At 43.5% G+C, this 23,816-nt stretch overlaps 1 protein-coding gene and 1 non-coding gene across 8 annotated transcripts in view; one reads left to right on the top strand and one right to left on the bottom strand.

The window, feature by feature from the left end:
• The window catches only part of cdc42se2 (CDC42 small effector 2), a 182,906-nt gene that overhangs the window by 113,156 nt on the left and 45,934 nt on the right, over positions 1 to 23,816 (bottom strand). The gene's annotated exons all lie outside the window — the stretch shown is intronic.
• Positions 14,112 to 14,219, top strand: LOC129695977 (U6 spliceosomal RNA). Its single transcript, XR_008723263.1, has one exon. It is a non-coding gene; the product is annotated as a U6 spliceosomal RNA (small nuclear RNA).

Here is a 23,816-nt window from a genome sequence, read left to right as displayed (position 1 = left end):
CAGGCATGTGCACAAACATGCACATGCACACGCACAAGCATAGTGCAAGGTAAAGCCAGCAATGTCTGATCAAGGATAATCCGGGTCACCAAAGAGGTAAATAGTAGTTCAGCACTGCTCTCTGCTGCACATGCTTACACAGGCACGCACGCACACAAATTTAGTTCCTAAAGGGTCTGTCCCACTTATGCGATTTTTTGGGTGACAGCAGGCGACGACAACCGGGGACTGGACCCCCTTACGACAATGTCTACAACAAACCACAGCAACCTACCACCTAGTCTACGTCAAGCTATGGCAAGCTACCGACAACCGGAGACCCATTAGGACGTCCACCTACGGCTACACCTACGACAACCGAAGTCAACCTACGTCCACCCGCGACAAGCTACGACCCTGTTGGCGACAACTGAAGACTATTCAGTCGCCGGTTGACGTAGGTAGTCGCCAATGGAATTCATCGAAGTCAGCATCCGCGACAACCTACGTCACCTGGCGACAACCTACGTCAGGAGAAGTCAAGCTACGCTCATTGGCGTCAACCCACTGTCGCCGAACATTTTTGAACATGTTAAAAATCCAGTGGCGACCAGAAAGACGCTACGACTCTTTGGGCGACTGAGAAGATTAGATTAGATTAGACTTTATTAATCCCCTTATTCAGGGGAAATTCAGATGTCCTTGCAGCACACTAATAAAAATACAACATAGTATACATGAAGAAATTCAACACCAACACCAGACTACCCACAACCATACAGGCAACACCCTGGCGACAACCTAGTTGCATGTAGTCGCCTAAAAATAGCCTAATTGGGACAGGCCCTTAACTCTTAAATAGAAATAGAAAGGGTAAAAATAGAATATTGTGTTAGGTAGACAGCTTCAAACCAGTGGCTGAAAAGTGGACAGATTTTTAGTTACCAAAAAAATTGGAAATGTTCACATGATTAAACTCTTGTTTTTCACATCTTCTATCCCAATCTAGGGGTCAAGGAAAGAGCGTTCACGTCGCGGCCCTGTTTCCACCAATCTTTCCACCACAACACACAAGTACAAGAAGCACAACTCATGCCGAGAAGTATGTTCAGCTCTGGCTGAACAATTTCTAATCTTGTGATCAATAAGAAGATCCCAATGTAAGTACCCACTGTGAAAGGGTTTTCAGTTTAATGACTTGACTTTGGAGATACACGTGGAGTGCAAATGTCGTGAAGGCTGAACTTTAGTTGCCACTTAACAAACATATGTCAAATACCATGTTTTATTAATATGTCAAAGGTGTTCCCAGATCTGCTGAGATACCATGATGACAAAAAGGTATAGAAGTGTGAAAACAAACACCACCAGATTCAAGGACAGTTTCTTCCCAGCAGTTATCAGGCAACTGAATTATCTTACCACAACCAGAGAGCAGTGTTGAACAACAATCTACCTCTTTGGTGACCCTCGGACTATCCTTGATCGGACTTTGCTGGTTTTACCTTGCAATAAATGTTATTCCTTTATCATGTATCTATACAGTATAAATGACTCGTTTGTAATCATGTATTGTCTTTCTGCTGACCGGTTAACACGTAACAAAAGCTTTTCACTGTACCTCAGTACATGTGACAATAAACTAAACTGAACTGAACAAATGTAAAGATGAATATATGGCAGAGTACATTATGTTCACAAAGAACTTTCTGTGAAATATGAAGAGAGGGGAGCTGTGAATGGACATGCAGGATGTGGAAAACAGAAGAAATCTGTGAAAATCAGAAACACGTCAGATTGTTTCCCGTTTCACAATAATGGGCGCACCTCACAAGGAGACGGCAGCAGAAATTGGAGAAACGTACTGTGGTGCTGTTCATCAGTCAGGTTACATTAGTCTGGACTGTGGTCACAAAACGCAGCCAAATTTTTAAAATAGATTCAAAACTTGCAAGAACCATCTGGACAGACCTATCACTGCCAATATTATGGCACCGGAATTGCAAGAACTTTTCACTGATGATCTTGACTATCAGAACTTTTCAGCAGGATTAGATGCTTCCGATAAGGGGACATTAACATTTTCCCAGTGATTTTGTTTTTTTTTCAATGCACAAGAAGTTAAACATAGCTTTCGTGATTTTTTTCAATGATAAAAGTAAGATGAGAGAACATTGCTCTCAGCATTTCAAGTGTAATTGAAGAATCTAATGTAGACTGTTCATCATCTTATGCAGCTGATTTTGCATGTATCAAATTTGGGAACTGAAAGAATTGAAATTAATGAATGATGGAATGGTTGAAGTCGGATATGAATATCATGTATTTTATGACACAATTTCTTTGAGTTTTGACATTCAAAATCCTGAAAGAACTTGAGGGCCTGTCCCACGAGCATGCGACTTGCATGTGGCAAGCGTGACCTAAAGGGCTGGTCCCACCAGCATGCGCCTGCATGCGGCAAGCGCGACCAAACCAGAAGCGGGAGCCGCGAGGAAGTCGAGTGAGTGACACAACGTCGAGGCGGCTGCGCATGCCCGTCGAGATGGTGCGTACGGACGTCGAGGCGGCTGCGGGCCGGCAGGCCGTTGCCGCGTGGAATTTTTAAACACGGTCAGTTTTTCGGAGCCCCGCGCGATGTCGGGACCAGCTTCGCACAACTCCATACGGCTCCGGCGATCGAAGTGAGACCGGCCCCGCGAGGCCGTACGGCTCAAGCGACCACGTTAGGTCGCGCTTGCCGCATGCAGGCGCATGCTGGTGGGACCGGCCCTTTAGGTCGCGCTCACCGCATGGAGTCACATGCTCGTGGGACAGGCCCTTTAGTGAATGGTCTGTGAAATGGACAAATTCTCTCTGTTCATTCTTTACATTTATAACAATTTAGTGCAATGAACAATAGGTGACTGACTCCTCTGCCTGCAACAAAGTGAGTCTTGCAACATTCTCCTGCATTACATGCAGATTTCATATCAAAGAAGCTAGAAGTTACTCCAGCACTTTGTGTCTTTTTGTGTAAACCAGCATCTGCAGTTCCTTGTTTATACCGTTTCAAGACATTTACTTTCCAAATGAAGGTTGATTCTCACTGGACAATCAAGTAAAATGTTCTGATCGTGAGAAGTTGGCTGCTAGCTCTTTGCATCAAGAAGGATTTTGGCAACCCAAATGAGAAATACTTTTTACGGCATGTGCGGGAAGAGATTGCAAAACAAGGAAACTAAAGATGGGTGGATTTTTAGTGACAAGAAAAAGGAAGTAGCTAAAATGGCTAAACATGGCTAATCTTTGGACTTTTATACCTTCTATTATGATCTCAGGTGGTCACTGTATAAGGGTTTCTGATTAATGTCTCAGCTGTGGAACAAAGAAACAGAGTGAGTGGAAGTGCGGATGTAAAAAAATGCAGATGATGGAATCTTGAGCAAAACATAAAGCGGTGGAGGAACTCAGCGGGTCAGGCAGCAACTGTGGAGGGAATGGACAAACAACTTTTTGTTCGGGACCTTGCTTCAGATTGAGGGATTGAGTGACTGCAAGTGTCGTGACAGCAGATCTTAACTACCATATGTGAATTGCTGAGTTTTATTAGTGCATTAAAAAGTTCCTGAAGTTGTTGAAACCAGCAAAAAGCCAACAGAAGTGCAGATTAAAGCCCCTGTCCCACTTGGAGCCTTCGATCTTTCCAGCATCAGCAGTTCTTTTTTTTAAAACTTTTTTTTGTTCCGTCTATTGAACTCGTGGACATTTTTTTATCAAGTTGAGGCCACGAGAATGCGGAGACCACTCACGAGCATGAGGAAGAGTTACGAAGATCTCCCACGACCTCCTACGACCAGTGGCGGACTGGGTCTAAAAATATTGGTTGCCAGGAGACAAAGGGGGCCCACTTCATCAGGGGCCCACTTGCCATCGGGCAAGCTGACACCCTGGCCAGTCCGCCACTGCCTACGGCCTCGTGGCGACCATGCTGCGAGTATGAGTCAAGGGCAAACTCAGCAGAGGTTGGCAATTAGGTCGGACAAGTGGGACAGACCCTTAAGGAAGGGACTGTAGCCAGTGGCATTCCACTACAGACAGCCAGCCTCTAAAGTATGCAAAGTCAAAGCTAATCAACGCATTATTACTAATAAGATTTTCCAGATTATATTTTTATTAATAAACTTAACTGAAATATAAATGTGTAGGAATATATATGTGTAGAAATATATATGCTTGAGCACACAGAGGAATTAAACCAGTATTTACAAGTAAAGTAATATAAATTCAATCTATTTAAAAAAAAATAGGATTCGCATTAAGGCTAGATAATTAGAAATATTGTTCATTTAGTCATCGATTCAGAAGGCAGAACAGCACAGAAAAAAGACCCTTTGGCCCAACTTGTTCATGCCGACCAAAATGTCGTACAAAGGCTCGTCCCATTTGCCCGCATTTGGGTCATTTCCCACTAAACCTTTCCTATCCACGTAACTGTACAGATGTCTTTTAAATGTTGTTAATGTAGCAGCCGCAGCTACCTTGCCTTTTTTTGTCCCATTTACCCCAGGCAACTTTTTTAAAGTAAATTTACCCCCACCCTGCTTTGTTCAGTAATTTGAGTTTATACTTCTACCATAATAAAGCAACTGACAAAGGGGAAATGTTAAAATACTGTTTTTAACATTATTATTTTAAGTTCCAGAATCAAATTTACCCCCTGGGGGGTAAATTTACCCAGGTTGGGAACCCTTGATCTACACACTGTATATGGACCGATTGTAATCATGTATTGTCTTTCTGCTAACTGGTTAGCATGCAACAAAAAACATTTCACTGAACATCGGTCAGTACACGTGACAATAAACTAAACTGAAACTAGTATTACATCAAATTCAGCCTTCAAGTCAACAGGAACTCAAGTGTGATTGCTTTAATCTATGTCCATAGAAGGGATGATTTCACCCAGTTAACCTGCTAACAGTAATCCCGGACCAAAGACGCATTTATTGCAGGAGCATGAAATGTTGACTGTACTCAGAAGCTGGCTGTTTTCCAACACCTCCCAAAGCACAATAAACCAATTGCTCACAGTGCTGGCTGAATATGCAGGAAATGCTTTGTAAACAAGATCTATATCATACCAATTCCAGGTTTCATTTGATAGCAACTGCCCTCATTGCTTCAGTCACAAAAGGAAACACAGTTGCATAGCAAAATAAATTAAGATATTTATTTAAAAGGATGAAACGACAAACATTCCTAGTGGCTCATACAAAATATATAAACTTAGCATGCACCAGAAAGCTGAGATTTTACATCTGGGCATGAACCAACCAAGTGGGGAAACATCACAGTATAAAGTCCTTCTACTGCTGGACGTTGAGGGTCTGGGTATGGTGGGGACAACTGAAGGGGTATCACCCCAGGGAACCACATGAGTGGCAATGGTGTTATGTACAAAACAAAAGCTAACTGTGCAGAAAACTAACAACACTGAATGTATAGTCCAACAGTAAGAGTGTATTCAGAGCTTTGCAATGTTTTCTTTTGTGTGTATACTTTTTTATGAATAAAGTTTACTTTAGGAAATAGAAAATATCCTTCCCACCAGGCAAAACCTGCCAGGCACATTCCTGGGACCTGCATAAAGCAGCTTCATTATTGACTTATTTGTTTTTTTAATGGCAGCAGATGGTGATACCACCATTCCTAGTCAGGATGGAGATAATTAAATCATTCTATAAGAAATCACAAGTGGAGACCTTACTGTACGAAGTGATTGAAAATACTTTTACACACTGAATTTGTCTTGCACAATTATTCCACGCTCACTGTAACTTGCAAGGGGAATAGTCATGGTTTTATGTGGAGAAAGATGACTAATTTTGTCCATGAGTTTTGCTGCTGCCAACACTTATTCAATAGACTCTGTAAAAGAGAAGTGTTTCCAGTAAAGTACATAGTTTACTGTGTGACCTGCCTGCACTAGCTCACTGTCTGCCCCAGTGGTCTAAGTGAAGAAGGGTCTCGACCCGTAGCGTCACCCATTCCATCTCTCCAGCGATGCTGCCTGACACGCTGAGTTAGGCCAGTTTTTTGTGTCTATCTTGGGTGGGAGTGAACACCCTGGAGTGAAAATGACCAGCAAAAACCCTCTCCTTGGGCATTCTCTGCCCTGAACTTCCTCCAACAACAAGGAGACAATTAGTCTGAAGTCTGAAGAAGTGTTTCGGCCCGAAACGTTGCCCATTTCCTTCGCTCCATAGATGCTGCTGCACCCGCTGAGTTTCTCCAGCATTTTTGTGTACCTTCGATTTTCCAGCATCTGCAGTTCCTTCTTAAACAAGGAGACAATTATTCATAGAGGTGGGTCAGAGCAGTGGAAGTAATTTTCTTGAAACTTTCATTTTTAAATCGGAACAGTCAAAATATGAATCTAATTTGCAAACAATGAATCTGCTTATTGGAAAGATAACACAGCATCTGCCAAAATATCCAAAAGAATAAAGAACTAAAATATCAAAATAGAAACAAAGAACTTCAGATGCTGGTTAGTACACAAAAGGACCCATAGTGCAGGAGTAACTCAGCAGGTCATGCAGCATCCTTGAAGAACATGGATAGGTGATGTTTTGGATCGAAGCCCTTCCTCATCATCTCACAAGAATGTGCTAATGTAAAACTACAATTGTTTTTCATTTGTAAAAGCTATTGTTTCACTTAGTTATTTGAAATTTAATTCTATTGTTCATTTACCTTCTTGGTACCATTCATGGAGTGGATTCAGTACGTAAAGATTACAAAAAGTTAATAACCAAACTGAATAACACCAGTTAATCAATCCACAAGTTAATTCTTGATGCACGGACTTCATACCAAGAAAAGCCGAGGTCCTACAAATGTTCAGCTAGTTAAGGCAATGATTAACTGAACAACCGAACCACAGAACAACAATGTTAGCAAGACCAAGGTGCTGATTGTTGACTTCAGGAGGGGTAAGTTGTGGATCCATGTAACCTGTATTCATTAATGGGACGGTGGTGGAGAGTCAACAACTTCAAGTTTTTGGGCTTGCGCAGCTCTGAAACTGTGCCCTGGGCCCAGCAATCAAAAAGAAAGCTTGACTTCCTTAAACTTGAGGAGGGTTTGTCTATTGCCAAATACTCCATCAAACTTCTACAGGTGTACAGTAGAGAGCATACTGACAAGGCTGCATCACAGTCTAGTTTGTTAACTCAAACATCCAGAAGCAAAGAAAGAAGGTATTAGAGACTGAAAACAGCTACCCCGAGGCTCTTGAACACCACACAACACTAACTCACCAAATATGATCAGCTATGGCTTTGTTTTGGTTGCACTGTGGACTTCGGTTTTACACTGGCTATTAAGTTGATGCATTATTAGGTATTGTATAGTTATTGTGTGTTATTATGTTAGTGGACCTGCTAGGCTGCAGCAAGTGAGAATTTCATTGTTCTATTGCTGGTACAAAAAACAAGTAAACATCCTTGACTCTTCAAGCATGGACAATCCTATGATCAATTCTCAGTAAATGCTGAGGAGAACCAGCTTGTTAATACCTGCAGCTTCACTCATTAGTCAGGATCCACGCTCTCATCTGGTGTCCAAAGCCCTTGGATACAAAATGCATGACCATGGATATTCAGGGGAACAGGAGTAGGAAGAGATGTTTCTGCTACTTCCAATGACGTGACATTCAAGTTTATTTAGCTGAAATTCAGGAAGAATTTTCAGAAGAATCTCTGGTTTCAATAGGATTGGACTGTCGTCAGACATAAAAGGGGACTGACCATCGGAATCGAGCTTTAACCATTTTATAGTGCTTGGATGTATTTCGGCGGGAGGGACATGGTGACAGGAGGAAGGAGCTGGATATGGGCTGAGTGCAAGTTAATCAGGGACAGATCTCAACAATAATTGTGGAAACTCACTGCTTCCTAATGAGGCTGCAAGGATCACAGGAGCTTTCTGACTTGTCTAACGGTGTTTTATTTGTCACATATGCAACTGCACAGTAAATTTTTTTTTGCATATATCACACATGCAGGCGCCGCCATTTTTGGTGCCATTATTCAAAGTCTGGACAGCTCATGCGCTCGATGCACTGGAGCAGGGTACTGGATCTACTGTGATCCGATATCCATTTTCTCGTCCAGCCATATTTGTGTCACACAGGCACCTCATGCATCTGACCTTGAAGACACTGGAGGCGTTACCCTGGGTCACCCACCTACCGACCCTTGCTCTTCACTTCTGAGGTCTCCACCTCCCTACCAGTTCCGCCATCATGACTCTGACTATCATTCAAACCTTCCATCATCACTCCTCATTCGCCCAGCAGATCTTGGACATGGGGAGAGGGGAGGAGATATTGAGTGCTGCTCCCCTGAAACAGTTGGTACCAATAGAACCTGCATTTGTGCTTTCCAGTGAGTAGGGAGGAGAAAAGAAAGAATAAAGGTAGATAAGTAAAACAGGGGAGTCAATGTAACTTGTTACAATGATGGAAGTTCCCAGAAAGTGAAATTGCAAAATGCAACACCAAACCGTTGACTTCCGACAGGTCTCTTGAAGAAAGCTTTTGCTGTAACAAACTGGAGATTGAACAGTTGATTTGGATGCAGTACAAACACGAGACAGACAGGATGCAATCTGCAAAGAAAACCAAACTGGTGACATCTGTGCAACAGCTGTATAGGCCTTGGGAACAAATCAACCTGTGAGTAGCTCGAGGACATTGAAAAGGGAAGGTAACCACCAGGGTGAGCTCAGTGTCTGGCAGATCCTGCCAAAGGATTGCAGCTTCTTAAGTTTGTTCCAGACTGAAGACACTTTTGTTAAAAAAAAGTCAAACCTTTTCTTTTGAACTCCAGACAGATCTGCAAGTGGGAGTCAGAAATGACTCCCTGCAAAAACTAACCAAGGCTAACCCCTAATCAGAGTAAATGCAAAACAGATGCAATTCTATAAAGATATTGGGTTTTTTTTAAATTATGCAATTAAACTAGAACTCTGTAAAGTAAATGCAAAGGGTCTTTTGCAGCCAGCAGGAAGGTCAGCCTTCTACGACCACACTCAGAGACACAATAAGGTGATCTGTGAGGTCACAAGTTACAGCAAGAGCAAGATTGTCATCAACTGCAGTCGAGAGTTTGATTCTGATAGCCACAGAATCATGATCCTTCCTCAAAAGATCGGGTCCCTCCCTCAAACCGAAGCTGCAGCAGGAACAGAGTTAAAAAGGTAAGCTGCATATCGCAATGGCAAGCTTCCACAGAGTGATACCCTCTCAGGTGAACCCGGATTTCAGTATGAAGAGCCTGCACCACACGGGCACTGTCTCAATTTGAATATGAACAAAATGAGCTGGTGAAGGGGATTCTCACTACACACAATTGGCACTCAGCGCAATGATAAATCTCAGGAAGCAGCTGGTTACAATACAGTTCACGGAGGAAAGTTAATTAAAGTGTTCCAAAAAGTAAATAGATCACTTAACGGGAGTTTTCAATTCACTTTAAAGCATGCAGGATTTTTGAGGAATCGCCTCGTACAAAGCGACTGGGTAAAACAGGCATTAAGCTGCTTGGTTCCTGTGCATCTTATGGTGAGCATTCGATTGCATTATGCTGAAATAAACACTATCTACACACTAATATCATGACACAGGAGTAGATTTAGGTCATTCAGCCCATCTAGTATGCTCTGCCATTCGATCATGACTGATCTATTTTTCCCTCTCAACCTCATTCTCCTGCCCTCTCCCCATAACCTTTGTTGCCCTTGCTAATCAAGAACCTATCCATCTCCGCTTCAAAAATACTCAATACCCAATGACACATCCTTCCGTGGCAATGAATTCCACAGATTCATCACCTCTGGCCGTAGAAATTCCTCCTCATCTCCATTCTGAAGGTATGTTCTTTTATTCTGAGGCTGCCCCTCTGGTCCTAGACTCTCCCACTCCTGGAAACATCCTCTCCACAATTACTCCATCTTGGCCTTTCATTATTCGGTAAGTTTCAATGAGATCTCCCCTCATCATTCTAAACTCCAGAGGGTCAGTACAGACCCAGAGCCATCAAACACTCCTCATACACTAACCTAATTACCTCTAGGATCATTCCCGTAAACCTCCTCTGGACCCTCTCCAACGCCAGCACATTCTTCTTCAAATATGCGTCCCAAATCTCCTCACAATATTCCAAGTGTGGTCTGAGAAATGCGAGTTTCATTCAGCAATGCCCGAGATCTCGGGCACAATGGAAGTAGGCGTGTGGGGCGAACCTTTCACTCTTTTGTAAGGACAATAAGATTCCGAAAAATACCTCATGCCAAGGGAACCAAAAGTTGATTAACATTTAATTAAATGGGGTCATGCAGTTTTAAGTGTTTGGGAACTTAACACAAACAGTGACGTGGTGGAGCATGTTTTACATCATTGTGTCAAACGTCAGCATAAACTTCAGGCTGTTGTTGCGTTGGCTGCTTGTGGTACAAACAGCCTGTGAATTTCACATTTATCCACCTTAGATGACCAGGTCAGTTACTTAAGCCAAGATCTTAATAAGCACTTCAAAAAATTAATGGAATTCCTTAAGTTGTGATGAAAATTCTCTTCTGTTTACTGAAACCATCTGACTAAGCATATAATGGGTTAATTCAGTGTTCTTGCTTACAATAGGTGCCGATATGCTCAGAAGCCTAAGGGCACATTCCTGGCCAGACCCAAGAGCAAATGTTTGGAATGTCCCTGTGTCTGCTCCCCCATTGTAAGAACCAGGGATTGTCTCTTACAATCACCGTTGCCATGGTCTTGCAGATACATTTCAACAATGTATAGTGCTAGACACCGAAGGACAAGGAGGAGGGAGGAGGGGAAAAACTTGTTGCCAACAATCCCTGCGAGTCAATCTGCAGTCATGAACTGCTCTCCCCTCAAGACAGGTTAAATCCAAATAAAGCAACTGTAATCCATGGGAACTCAATGGCAAGATTGCACTAAATCTGGTCGTCTAGTATTACAAATTATTAAAATTTTGATTATTAAAATTAAGTATTATTGATTTGTTATATATTTATTAGTTATGTTATTACATGAATGGGTCTGTAAAGCTACAGCAAGCATTTAATTGTTCTGTTCCTGGTGCATATGATAATTCAACTATATTGGCCCTTGAATATGTGAAGTCTTTGAGAGAATAGGTGCAACAAAAGAAAAAACAACAAATGAATGTGGAAAAAAAGAGTTTTGACTCTAATCTGCTTATTGCAAATGTGATATCAATGATAAGGTAAATGTTGACATCTCTTTTGTTAAGGAAGGGCACTGAGCCAAAGCCAATTAACCTACAAACATGCAAGTTTTTGGAGAGTGGGAGGAAACCAGAGCACCTGGAAAAATCCCACGCGGTCACAGAGAGAATGTACCTGCTCCATACAGACAGCACCCATAGTCAGGATCGAACCCGGTCTCTGGTGCTGAAAGGCAGCAACTCTACTGCTGCACCAATGTGTTGCCGGATTGAATAATGGGATGGGATGGGATACTTATCCTGTGAGAAGTGGTTAAGCCCATTAGGCAAGTACTTTCTAGATTTTAGAGAATGAGAAATAATCACATTGAAACATTCAAAATTCTTCAGGGACACACAGGGATGATGCTTCTTCCAGTTAGGTATGACTGGAAGCAGGATTGTCAATCTTCAAATAAGAGGTCAGCCATTCAGGACCAAAATGCAAAGTGTCTTCATCATAGAGTCTCATTGGGACCTGCAGGTACTTTGCATATTGAAGGGAACATGGGATTCTTTGTATATGAACCAAAGCGTTGAAACTTCAACTAATGGGCATGGGGAAGACCACTACCAATCCCATCCTGTAGATAGCTTGGCTCCAATTTTAACTTGTCGCACCTGGAAGCAGCTAGAGCTGAGGGTGGGGTGTGAGGTTAGGCGTCAGCTAAAGGAAATGTAGACGGTGCATCCTTTGAAGATTGAAAGATACAAAAATGAAAGCCAAGCCCTTCAACCCACCGAGTCCACGACGACCCATTTGCATTCGTTGTACGTTGCCCCACTTTTACATCCACTCCCTTCAAACTAGGGGCAATTTACAGAGGGTCAATGAACCTTCTAACCTGCATGTCTTTCGGATGTGGGAGGAAGTCAGAACATGCAAAAAAAAAAACCCACGCGGTCTCAGGGAGAATGTGCAAACTCCACACAGGCAGCCCTCAAGGTCAGGATCGAATCCAGGTCTCTGGCACCGTGCGGCAGCAGTTCTGTCATCTGCCGCACTGCGTCGCTGGTTTTAGATATGTGTATAGTTTGAATGATCCGGTTGTCAATGCCACTCTACTCTCCACCTAATTAGGAGCCGCTGTAGGCCACTAACAGCAGGGAGCCTCTTGCTGATTTAGTGTCAAAGTGTTTTCCCAAGATACTCTATGGGTCGGGAACAGTCGTCTGAGCATGAGACGGAAACCTTGAGCCTCCCTTGTACTGTGAGGAGATCCCCTTTCCCCAACTACCTGGCCACAATCATGGCTCCATTCACAGTTCCGCAGCCTCCCACTGATTGAGATCTTGGCCTCTCAGCATTCTCCCACCCCTTCCCCCAGCCCCACAGCTCCAAGCTCCCGTCCCCTCTAACACACTAACTCCCATAGTCGGTCCCCGTGGATGCCGGCTGTAGCATCCTGATACTGGTGAAGGGTCCACCATTATGACATTGAAGGAGCCTCCATGATCCCAGACTTGGTTTAGTACTGCTGAATGTCCATAGACATCCTAACTCTTCCCCGTTGATCATGACACCCTGAAGACTCTGAACATTGACTGTAATGGCAGCTGCAGGATATTTGAGTGCAGTGAAAAACCCTGATGCAGATCCCAATGCACGGATGGTGAGACCAATGTGGGGAGAAGAGTTAGCTCAACATAGAACGGGGATTGGGGTACAGTTCAGCACTGAGACTGCCAATGCCCTTCCTGCTTAGCTACCGGTGGGAGTGGCTCACGCCCTTTTGACTACCCTGATGGTTCTGCAAACCATGGCAGAGCAGCTCAGCTATCCAAATAGCATCAGGTTTGCTTCTCAATCTGTGCTGAGTTAGCTGTGCAGCTAAATGAAGTGTTCTCTCTGGCAGCAGGCCTGATCGGAATTCTTGTCGTTTTGTCTGTGAAAAGTATAAATGATTAAAATCTTTTCATTCACAAGAAATGATGGCTTGTTTCATCTGCATAATTGTCAGCAGACTTTGTTCAGTCAATTATGCCCCAGCTTCCAATGGGGAGGGGAGGATGGGTTGGCAAGCCATGCGATTTAACTCCAAACATCTTGTGGAATTTGTTCAAATGTGGGGTTTATTTGCACCAAATGTTCTGTCAAAGGGAAAAGATCTCTGTATTAACACAGACAGGATCTCTGCACTGACCCTCCCGTGATGTCAGGGAGGTCATCGTAATGGCAGCTTGGACTTTATTAATGGGCATCTCTAATTCAACGCTCCTGCTACCATTTCCAAGATGGTGATCGACACTTCATGTCGCTGGAGGCCTCATTATGTGTTTTCAATTGGGAACAGAATTAAATTTAACTAGTGCCACACAGGTTGACCGGTGCTCAGGAACGCCAGCAATCAGGGAGAGGCAGGTGTTTCCACCTCAGGAAGAGAAGTGCTTTGCAAGGCTCTTTGTGCGTGTCAACGGGAACAATGGTGCCCACTGCAAGGCCCACCCTCAACCCTGGAAGGTAACCCCACCGGCTCCCTTGTCGTTCTCCTGTCCCTGGTTTGCACAGCCGGCAACCAGCCAGCTGCCGCTTGTGGGCCAAAAGTAAATCATTTATAATGAGGTCCTGCTGGTGAAGTTGGCAGGACCCGCACATATTGCACTAGGCTTTCCTCACATCTCATCGCTCCCTCGGATCCCAACAAGCCTCAGGGCCTCGGGAGCTGCCTAATGAGAATGCTGCTGACGTAATTGTTTAGTGCAATGGCTGAACTATTTATTACTTGCCTCTCAAGGGCACAGCTAAGCATTTCTTTCATTATATTCCTGCTGATAGCAGGGTTTTTTTTACTATTTCATAAATCTACTTCACACTTTTGTGGTTGATGTTAAACTCCAGTTTGGTTACTCCACTGGCTTCAAATTATTGGAACGATACAGAGAAGATTAGCATGGCCCCTGAGCAAAGATGACATGCACATTTGTGATGTGCTCCATATTTGGGGTGGCACAGTGGTGGAGTTGCTGCCTACACCACCGGAGACCCAGGTTTGATCCTGACTACGGGTGCTAATGTTAATCCTGGTTACATTGGAGAGGCTAGGACTTTAAAATGGGGTAAAGCTTCAGGGCTGCTGGGAGATTTGGTCAATTTGGAATTGCTCTCTGCAGAACTGGGACAAGCTGCAGAGTGGTACACTGCCAGTGTGTAGAGAGCCTAGATACAAGTTGCAAGAAAAGAATAAGAACATCTGCAGGCCCTATCAATTAGGTGCAAAATGTATAGAATGGATTGGATGGCTGCAAACCAGACATACACCTTGTAAATAATTGTAAATAATGTTGCAGAGTTCTACTTTGTCAAGTGTTTATTGGATGAGGTATTGAGCCTTATCTGGGTTTCTTGCAGATCAGGGTAAATGTTTCTAAGTTGGCTTCCTTGAGAAGTCCTGTTTGAATACTATGTATTGAGCTGCTGTATTATTGGGTTAGGGAAATGTCTGTTACATATGGGGCTAATCGATATCTGTAATTGTATTATTAAGAGACCACCCCCCTGTGGTTTGGCCCCTCTACGTCCCGGGACATATAAAAGTCCACTACCACAAGGTCCAGCGTCGATCTTCTGGGAGAGCGCTTGGGGTCTTTCATTTCACTGCACATCTCATATGTGTATGTGACAAATAAACTTGACTTGACTTGAACTTCTGGAGCGTCTCTGTTTGAGAGAGGCCTAGAGTGCTTGATCAGGCAGATACGAGGATCGAAACCCTGGTGGGATAGATACAGTAGCTGAACTGTAATTGCTCTTTGTCAAAATAAAGATTAGTTGTTCAAGTGCTTGATTCAGTGATTTTTGACTGAAACTAGACTGGGAGGTAAGCTTAGAATGAGCAATTTACACTATCTGCACACAGTTTCTACGTTCTCCCCGTGCCCACATTGATTTTCCCCGGGAACTCCAGTTTCCTCCCACATTCCAAAAACGTACAGTTTTTGGCTTTGTAGTAAATTGGCTTTGGTAAAAATTGTAAATTGCCCTAGTGTGTTGGATAGTGTTGGTGTATGGGGTGATCACTGGTCGACACGGACTTCGTGGGCAGAACGGCCTAGTTCCGCGCTACATCTCTAAACTAAACTAAAACCAAACAAGGAGTGAATTAGATCAGCGAGTGCAATGAACTATAAGATTGTTCTCAGTTTAGCACCCAGAGCACACAAGAGCTTTCTGCGAGAATTTAGCAGTGAATGTGGATATCAGGAGCTTGCCTTCAAAGTAACTTGAAAGGTGTAAGCCAAAAATGCAAAGAAAATGGAAAATAGGTTAGGAACCCAATAATATAATAACTCCAAACTTAATTAGTTTATTGGAAGAGGCACCACAAAAACTTCAAAGACAGAAATTAGTAATGGTTCTCAATGTAAAACTCTTTCTCAAAGCAATGGTTAGCTACATGGAGTCTACTTGTACCAAGCTGTCTATTTTGTGGTTAAAAGACAGTAGTTACACAAGATACTTGAGGGAAGCACAGCAGCACCATGTTGCAATTAACTCACATGCCCCAAGCTGAGACTAAATTGTTAGTTGTGATTTTTGTGTGGTTCTGACCTTCTGACAAATAAATCAGTCTCAGAACCATTTAATGATTTTCCTGGATGCAGTTGGGCTGATTCCCAGTGCATGCCGTAAGTCCCTATTACAGAGACATTGAATCACTGGAATGATGCACGAGTCGTGATCAATGTATGACCAAAGGTGAAGGTTGTTAAAGATCTACGATCTACTGGGCTGCAGCTGGAAGTAATACCTGGAATACAAAGTTCGAGAGGTCGAGGGTTAGCCACCCTGCTGCTGAGCTCAGCTACTGCACGTACAGTTTCCTGCATTCAATGGCATTTCTGTGCATATTACTGGTGAGCAACATTTCCAATGGTAATGGTGGCCTTAAACTAATGCTGGAAAGTGCACAGAGAAATACTGTTAGTGTGTAAGTTGATAATGACCACTTCGGCAGGCCATTAGCACCAGGTTGCAGCAGTGTGCGATATGAAATAAAGTCATAGAGACAAACAGCATGGAAACAGGCCCTGCTGCCCACTAAATCTGCACCATCCATAAAGCATCCATTTACTGGGGCAACTTACACCTTTGGGTGGCGGGAGGAAGCTGAAGCGCTGGCGAGACCCTCGGATTATCTTTAATCGGACTTTACAAGACTTTCTCTTTCGCTGACGTTATTCCCTTTATCATGTATCTGTACACTGTGGTCTATTGTAAACATGTGTAGTCTTTCCACTGACTGGTTATCATGCAACAAAACGCTTTTCACTGTACCTCGGTAGACAATAAACTAAACTAAACACAGGGAAGAAACTCACACGTAGAACATGCAAACTCCACACAGGCAGTACTGGTGGTCAGGATTGAACATGCCACTGGAGCTGTGGGAGTGCAACTGTAGCTGGACCACTGTGCTGCCCCAATTCTCAGCAAGATAGCCATTGTCTTCAGAAGAGAGCATGCAGGAGTGGGGAGAGAGGGGGGCAGAGAGGATTGGGGGGAGAGAGGGGGTGGAATTGAAATTGATATCAAGAGGACTGGAATACAAAAACAGAGATGTAATGCTGAGGCTCTATTAGGCGCTGGTCAGTAGTTCGGACAGTATAATTTGGGGTACTGTGAGTAAGTTTGGGCCCCATATCTGAGGATGGATGTGCTGGCTCTGGAGAGGGTCCAGAGTTTTACAAGAATGATTGCAGGAATGAGTGGGTTAGCATGTGATGAGCGTTTGACAGCATTGGGCCTGTACTTGCTGGAGTTTAGGAGGTGAAGTGGGGACCTCATTGAAACTTACAGAATAATGAAAGGCATGGAGTGGATGTGGAAAGATAGACACAAAAAGTAACTCAGCAGGACAGGCAGTATCTCTGGAGAGAAGGAATGGGTGATGTTTCGGGTCCAGACCCTTCCTCAGATTCAGATGTGGAAAGGATGTTGGGGGAGTCTAAGACCAGTCATAGCCTCAGAATTAAAGGGCACTCTTTTAGAAAGGAGGTGAGGAGGAACTTCTTTAGTCAGAGGGTAGTTAATCTGTGGAACTCATTGCCACAGAGGGCTATGGCCAAGTCAGTGGATATTTTTAAGGAAGAGATTCACAAATTCTTGATTAGAACTGGTCAAGGGTTATGGGGAGAAGGCAGGAAAATGGGATTAGATCAGTCTTGATTGAATGGTGGAGTAGACTCGATGGGTCAAATGAACTAATTCTACTCCTAAAATTTATAACTTGTGAAACAAATAATTAAGATATTGCAGCATGACATCGACACTGATAAAATAGTAATACTGCCTGGCATAATTGAAATTGTGTTTAGAGTCTTTGGCATTACTTTAAAAACAGTTCTGAGCCTGAAACTGTATCCAAGGAAATCTGTGTCAAAGCAGATGCTTGCGTCACTTACAGCACAAACACTTGGTAAGAATGTTTGCTGTTGCCGCATGAATTGATCTGACTCACAAATGCAAGCTGCCAAACAATAGATGGATCTATTGTTTCCTTCTGATTTGTTATGTGCATGGTGGCTGGAACTGCTCAGCTAAGTTATGGAAGAGCGATGATGCAATGTGACTAAAATTGGTAATAACTGCATTTCTTTTTGCACGTTCACCTGCGTTCCATCAGAGCCAACAATTATGGAAAGCAATACTAAACCAAATTAACAAATAAGTACTTTAAAAAAAAAGGGCGATTGCAATATTGATGTCAAATCAGCAGAAGAAAACTTATTGGAAACATTTCATTTTGTTGTTTCAACTCGCTATATAAATGCTACCATTTTATAAGCACTCAATTCTGCCACTTTCAGATAGAATTTAAGAACATGAGATGCAATGAGTAAATTAATTAGTTTCTTAAACCTAGAAAACAAAGACGCAAAGTGCTGGACTAACTCGGCGAGTTAGGCAGCATCCCTGGAGAACATGGATAGGTAACATTTTGGGTTGAGACCAGGGGGGGATTGTGGGGGGGGGGGGGGTGGGGGGGGGGGGGGGGGGGGGGGGGGGGGGGGGGGGGGGGGGGGGGGGGGGGGGGGGGGAGAAAGAAGGCTAGCAGAGGAGGGGCAGGACAAAGCGTGGCAGGTAATAGGTGAACACAGGCGAGGGAGAGGGGTTGATAAGCAGATGGTTGGACAAAGGCCAGAGATGACAAAAAAAGGTGTGAGGCAAATGGATGGAAGAGTTACGAAGTGTGAAACAAAGGGGAAGAATGTAAGGGGAGGGGGAGGGTAGAAATACATGCCAGTCCAGATCAAACCTGTTATTCTATAAGAACAGAGTGTCATTCGTTCTAGGAGCAGAATTAGGCCATTCGGTCCATCAAGTCAACTCCGCCATTCAATCATAGCTGATCTATCTTTCCCTTTCATCTCCACTCTCCTGCCTTCGCCCCATAACCCCTGGCATCCTCAACAATCTGTCAATCTCTGCCTTAAAAATATCCATTGATTTGTCCTCCACAGCCTTCTGTGGCAAAGAATTCCACAGATTCACCACCCCCTGACTAAAGAAATTCCTTCTTATCTCCTTCTAAAAGTGCCCCCATTTATTCTGACGCCATGGCCTCTGGTCCTAAACTCTCCCACTAGTGGAATCAGCCTCTCCACATCCACTCTATCCCAGCATATGTCTATTCGGTAAGTTTCAATTAGTTCTCCCGCTCATTCTTTACTCCAGCGAGTACAGGCCCAGTGTCTTCAAACACTCCTGCATGACTCTGACTGTTTCTATGGCGTTATGACTATGAATAACAACAAGAATTGAATTAAATAGCCTCTTGACTGTTCTTAATGCAAAATCATAGCCTACATATGTTCCTGGGCAAAGCTTGGCCAATTCTAGAGCACGGTTCAGTGCTATGCAGGTCGCAGTGACACGCAAAATAGCATGACAAAGCAATGGAAGCCCATCAAAGAGTACCTTTTTGTAGCCCACCATCAAGATAAAAAATGTGCTGTAAAAAAGATGAAATACAGCACTATTCAAAATCCATTTCTTCTGATGAATTTGGAAAGATTGGGGAATCCCCATAGAGATTCGACTGTTATGATCATCGTGATTTTAGCCTCCTTATTTGCTCTATTACCATGAGCTTAGGAAGATCATGACTCGGGTCACATCATCATTCTTCACGAATTCTTCTCCTGCAGATTTTCCATCATGTATAAAGAAATATATACATTCTGAGCCTAACATTGCTTTACATAATTGCACCCCTTGGCTATTTGTTATGCCTTGGGTGAATCATAGCAGTTGCTGAAGCTTCATCTCTGTTGCTGTTTTCATGTACAGAAGGATCAAATATCAGTATAATTTCAGTTATTGTACATCATCTGATCCATATGAAGGCACTAATACATGTTCGCAAGTTTCATTCCCATGTGCCAGGCATTGAGTTTTCTTCAGGTACAATCACAGGCAGCGGTTCAACCATGAGAATCATCTTAGCTAGATGAGCCTTCACTCAAGACATTATAGATTTCCATCTCATATTTCATTTGGGCAGCTTACAACCTAGCGGTATGAATATTGATTTATCTAATTTCAAATAACCCTTGCATTCCCTCTCGCTCCGTCCTTCCCCACCAGTCATCCTGCTAGTTTCACTGTCGTTCTGCTTAGTTTCACTGTTCATATCCCCCTCGTTATCATCTTTCCCACAACCAACAATGGACCATTGTGGGCTCCACCTTTCCTTGATCATCGGTGCTGGCTTTGATTTATTCTTTTCACACCTTTCATTCAATTCATTCTTTGCACCTTTTCATACTGTTAATTTCCTCTCCCTTGACTCTAAGTCTGAAGAAGGGTCTCGACCCAAAATGTCACCTGTTCCATTTCTCCAGAGATGTTGCCTGACCCAGCATTTTAGTTTAGTTTAGAGACAGCGCGGAAACAGGCCCTTTCGGCTCATCGGGTCCGTGTCGACCAGCGTTCCCCGCACACTAACACTAACCCACTAGGGACATTTTTTTTTTACATCTACCAAGTCAATTAACCTACAAACCTGTATGTCTTTGGATTGTGGGAGGAAACCTAAGATCTCGGAGAAAACCCACGCAGGTCACGGGGAGAACGGACAAACTCCCCACTGACAGCACCGGTAGTCAGGATCGAACCCAGGTCACCAGCGCTGCATTTGCTGTAAGGCAACAACTCTACCGCTGCGCCACCGTGCCGGCCTCTATCTTCAGTGTAAACCAGCAACTGCATTTCCTTCCAACACATTGATTTCCAAATGTTCAGGCTGGGTCACTATATAGACATCGGAGGTATGAGTGCAGACTGTTTCCTGAATGAGGGCACTCTTCACAACTCCAGCTTGGAACAGCTCAATAACCACATGCTTACCTGAATGGTTTCATTTTGCAATTGCGAGTGGCACAAGCAATTGTTCTGTTGGAGCTAACTACTAATGTGCATTTACAAGTATATGAACGTGTGTGATGCATCACAATTCTTTTTAAAATTAATAAAAACATTCAGACTTTCACAAACTCACGATCTCCCAAATTACTGTGTGGCTAACAAAGCACTGCTTGTGTGAAGTGTTCTCACTGCAGTAATGCGGGAAACCAGGCAGGGTGACAACAGAGACAACTCCCACACTAAGCAGTGCCAGGGTGCTCAGGTAATCCGTTACGCCAATGTTAGTTGAGGGCCAGGACATTGGGGACAACCTTGTTCTGTTTCAGAGTGGTGCTGAAGATTAGTTTAGTTTATTATTGTCACGTTGTACCGAGGTATTAGTGAAAAGCTTTTTTGTTTTGCCTTGGTGAAGAGGCCGTGGGGGGCGGGGGGGGGGGGGGGGGGGGGGGACTAAAATTAGGGAACGGGAAGAGGAGGTGGGAAAAAGAGGGATAAGAGGAGGGGAATTAGAAGTAGGGGAAGATGGAGCGGAAGAGGAAGTGAAGAAAATGAGGGGAATTGGACCACACAAGGACGCCCCGACACCAAAGTCATTTTCCCACATCTAGCCAACTGCCAATATTTTACCATTTTGGAACAAATACTAGACACGATAAGGATTGACAATATTTATTACTATCTTTATCCTTATAACTATAACATTCTTATCTTGGATGTGCGTGTGTGTGCGCGTGCGTGCGTGTGTTTATTTGTTTGTTTGTGTGAGATCGCATCTACTCGAAGATACGACGCGCTAACGGGAAAATGTTTTACATATTCCGGTAGAGATTTACCAGCCCTCCCCTCTGATCTCGCGCCCACCCCTCAAACTCTATCCCCTTCCCTCTCTGCGCCCCTCACGCTCCTTCTCTGCCTCCCGTGGGGGCAACGGGTAGGGGACGGGTGCGTTTTGCAGCCCGGAGCGAGGGATTATTGCGTTCAGGAACCGGCCCCCCACTGTGATGACGCACCCCCCTCCCAACCCCTCAAACTCTACCCCCCTCCCTATCTACCACCTCACCCCCCCACTCCCTCTCTGCCCCCCTCACGCTCCCTCTCGCCCCCCTTCCCCCCTGTGCCCCTCTAGTATCACTTTAAATTTATTAAATTAAATGATATAAAGCTCATCATTGTGTGTTAGTCAATAAGGCAAGGAGAGCAGTGAGCACTTGAGGAAACAAAATTATTTAATTCTGACTGTTAAAATTGTATATGATTATTAGCAATTTGTATACGATTGTTCAACATGATGGTAAATTTACCTCAACATTTTTAATTTGAATGGAGCCTTCTTTGTTTATTTGGTACAGTGTACAGTATTCACATTAAATATATTGACATTTATTATTCCAATTACTAGAATTTTAATGTTATTTCTTCCCATTGGCAATATGACAACAATGTACCCAACATGGGCTCATTCCCTATTGCTTTGCAGAATGAGCAATCAAATGGAATATACAGGTCTCTGCTCACTGCAGTCCCATATAAAGCTCCATCATTGTGTTTGCTAACAAGACAAAGAGAACAGTAGTGCGGGCTGGCGGCGCAGCGGGAGAATTTGCTGCCTTACAACAATTGCAACGCCAGAGACCCGGATTCGATCCTGACTACGGGTGCTGTCTGTATGGAATTTGTATGCTCTCCCCGTGATCAGTTCGAAGAAGGGTCACGGCCCGAAACGTCGCCCATTCCTTCTCCCCAGTAATGCTGCCTCACCCGCTGAGTTACTCCAGCATTTTATGTCTACCTCCCCGTGACCTGCGTGGGTTTTCTCAGAGATCTTCGCTTTCCTCCCACACACCAAAGACGTGCAGCTTTGCAGGTTAATTGGCTTAAATGGTATAAATGTAAAAATTGACCCTAGTGTGCGTAGGATAGTATTAATGTGCGGGGAAAGCTGGTCTATGCGGACACTGTGGGCCAATGGGCCTGGTTCTACACTGTATCTCTAAACTAAACTGTGAGCACCCGAGGAAAACGAAATCACACCAATCAACAACAGGCTTGCATGCACTTCGGGTACATTTTCTCGATCTGTATACAAGGAAGATTTGTAGATATTTATTGAGTTCATTAAGTATATTAGGATTCCAGTCACATACCTTTAGCTAGCATTAAAAATCGCCTCCATTCGGAAGGCACAGAGGACCATTTAGGACAAATTAGATAATGCCTCTGATACTGGCCACAAGCCTGATTATTTCCACAGTGCAAATTGAGATCAATATCACGTTGCCAGCAATATCACTCTGATGATTCAACATTTTCAAAGTCTTGATGACGTGAAGCCAAAAGAGATGAGGGTCACAACAACTGGATTTTATTAGGAAGGAACGTCCCAACTTAAATTTGAAGAAATTTGAGGTATATCCTGTCACTTACATCAAAAGATATATAAACTTTTCCAAGAGCTAGTTGAAATGGAAAAGCTGAGCATAAAACTAACAGCTTCGGAGAACAACAACTTGCATTGGTAAAAACTAACACAAGGTTGTTTGTGGACACATGGAACTGCAGATACTGGTTTACAATAAAAGACAGAAAGTGCTGGAGGAACTCAGTGGGACAGACAGCATCTCTGGAGAACATGGATTGTCGAAGTTTCAGGTTGGGACACTTCTTCAAAACGATTGTTTGATAGCAGTATAATCAGATTCAATTTAATTGTCATTGTCAGTGTACAGTTAGCTAGTTATTCTAGCTATTCCATTGACTGTACACTAACTGTACACTGTCATTGTCAGTGTACAGTTAGCTAGTAATGCTAGCTATTCGAAACATCTGCCTGTCTCCATCTCTTTCCATATGCATTACAACTTTTCAGACAAGTGACAGTTCAGTTTAGGCTGCAATGGGCTTGAATAAGATATCTTCAATGCCCCGTTAGTGCTGGGTGCAAGCACACACGCACAATGCAAGCATTACAGGCGAAGTGTTGTATTATCAGAGGTGCCACAGAACAGATGACCTTTTACACTTTAGTCCTGCTTATTTATTCAGATAGCCAACAAAGAAAAAAGAACAACTCATGACACCATACTAGGAACAACAAGGTTGTTTTCCTTATCAACACCTTTTTCAAACAACACCACAAACAGATGACGAGCCATTTAATGTAGGCTGTTTATGGA

The sequence above is a fragment of the Leucoraja erinacea genome, chromosome 3, assembly GCF_028641065.1.
Source record: "Leucoraja erinacea ecotype New England chromosome 3, Leri_hhj_1, whole genome shotgun sequence".
Lineage (NCBI taxonomy): Eukaryota > Metazoa > Chordata > Chondrichthyes > Rajiformes > Rajidae > Leucoraja > Leucoraja erinaceus.
Note: the sequence above shows the minus strand (reverse complement) of the source record. Positions and strands in the feature narration are given on the sequence as shown.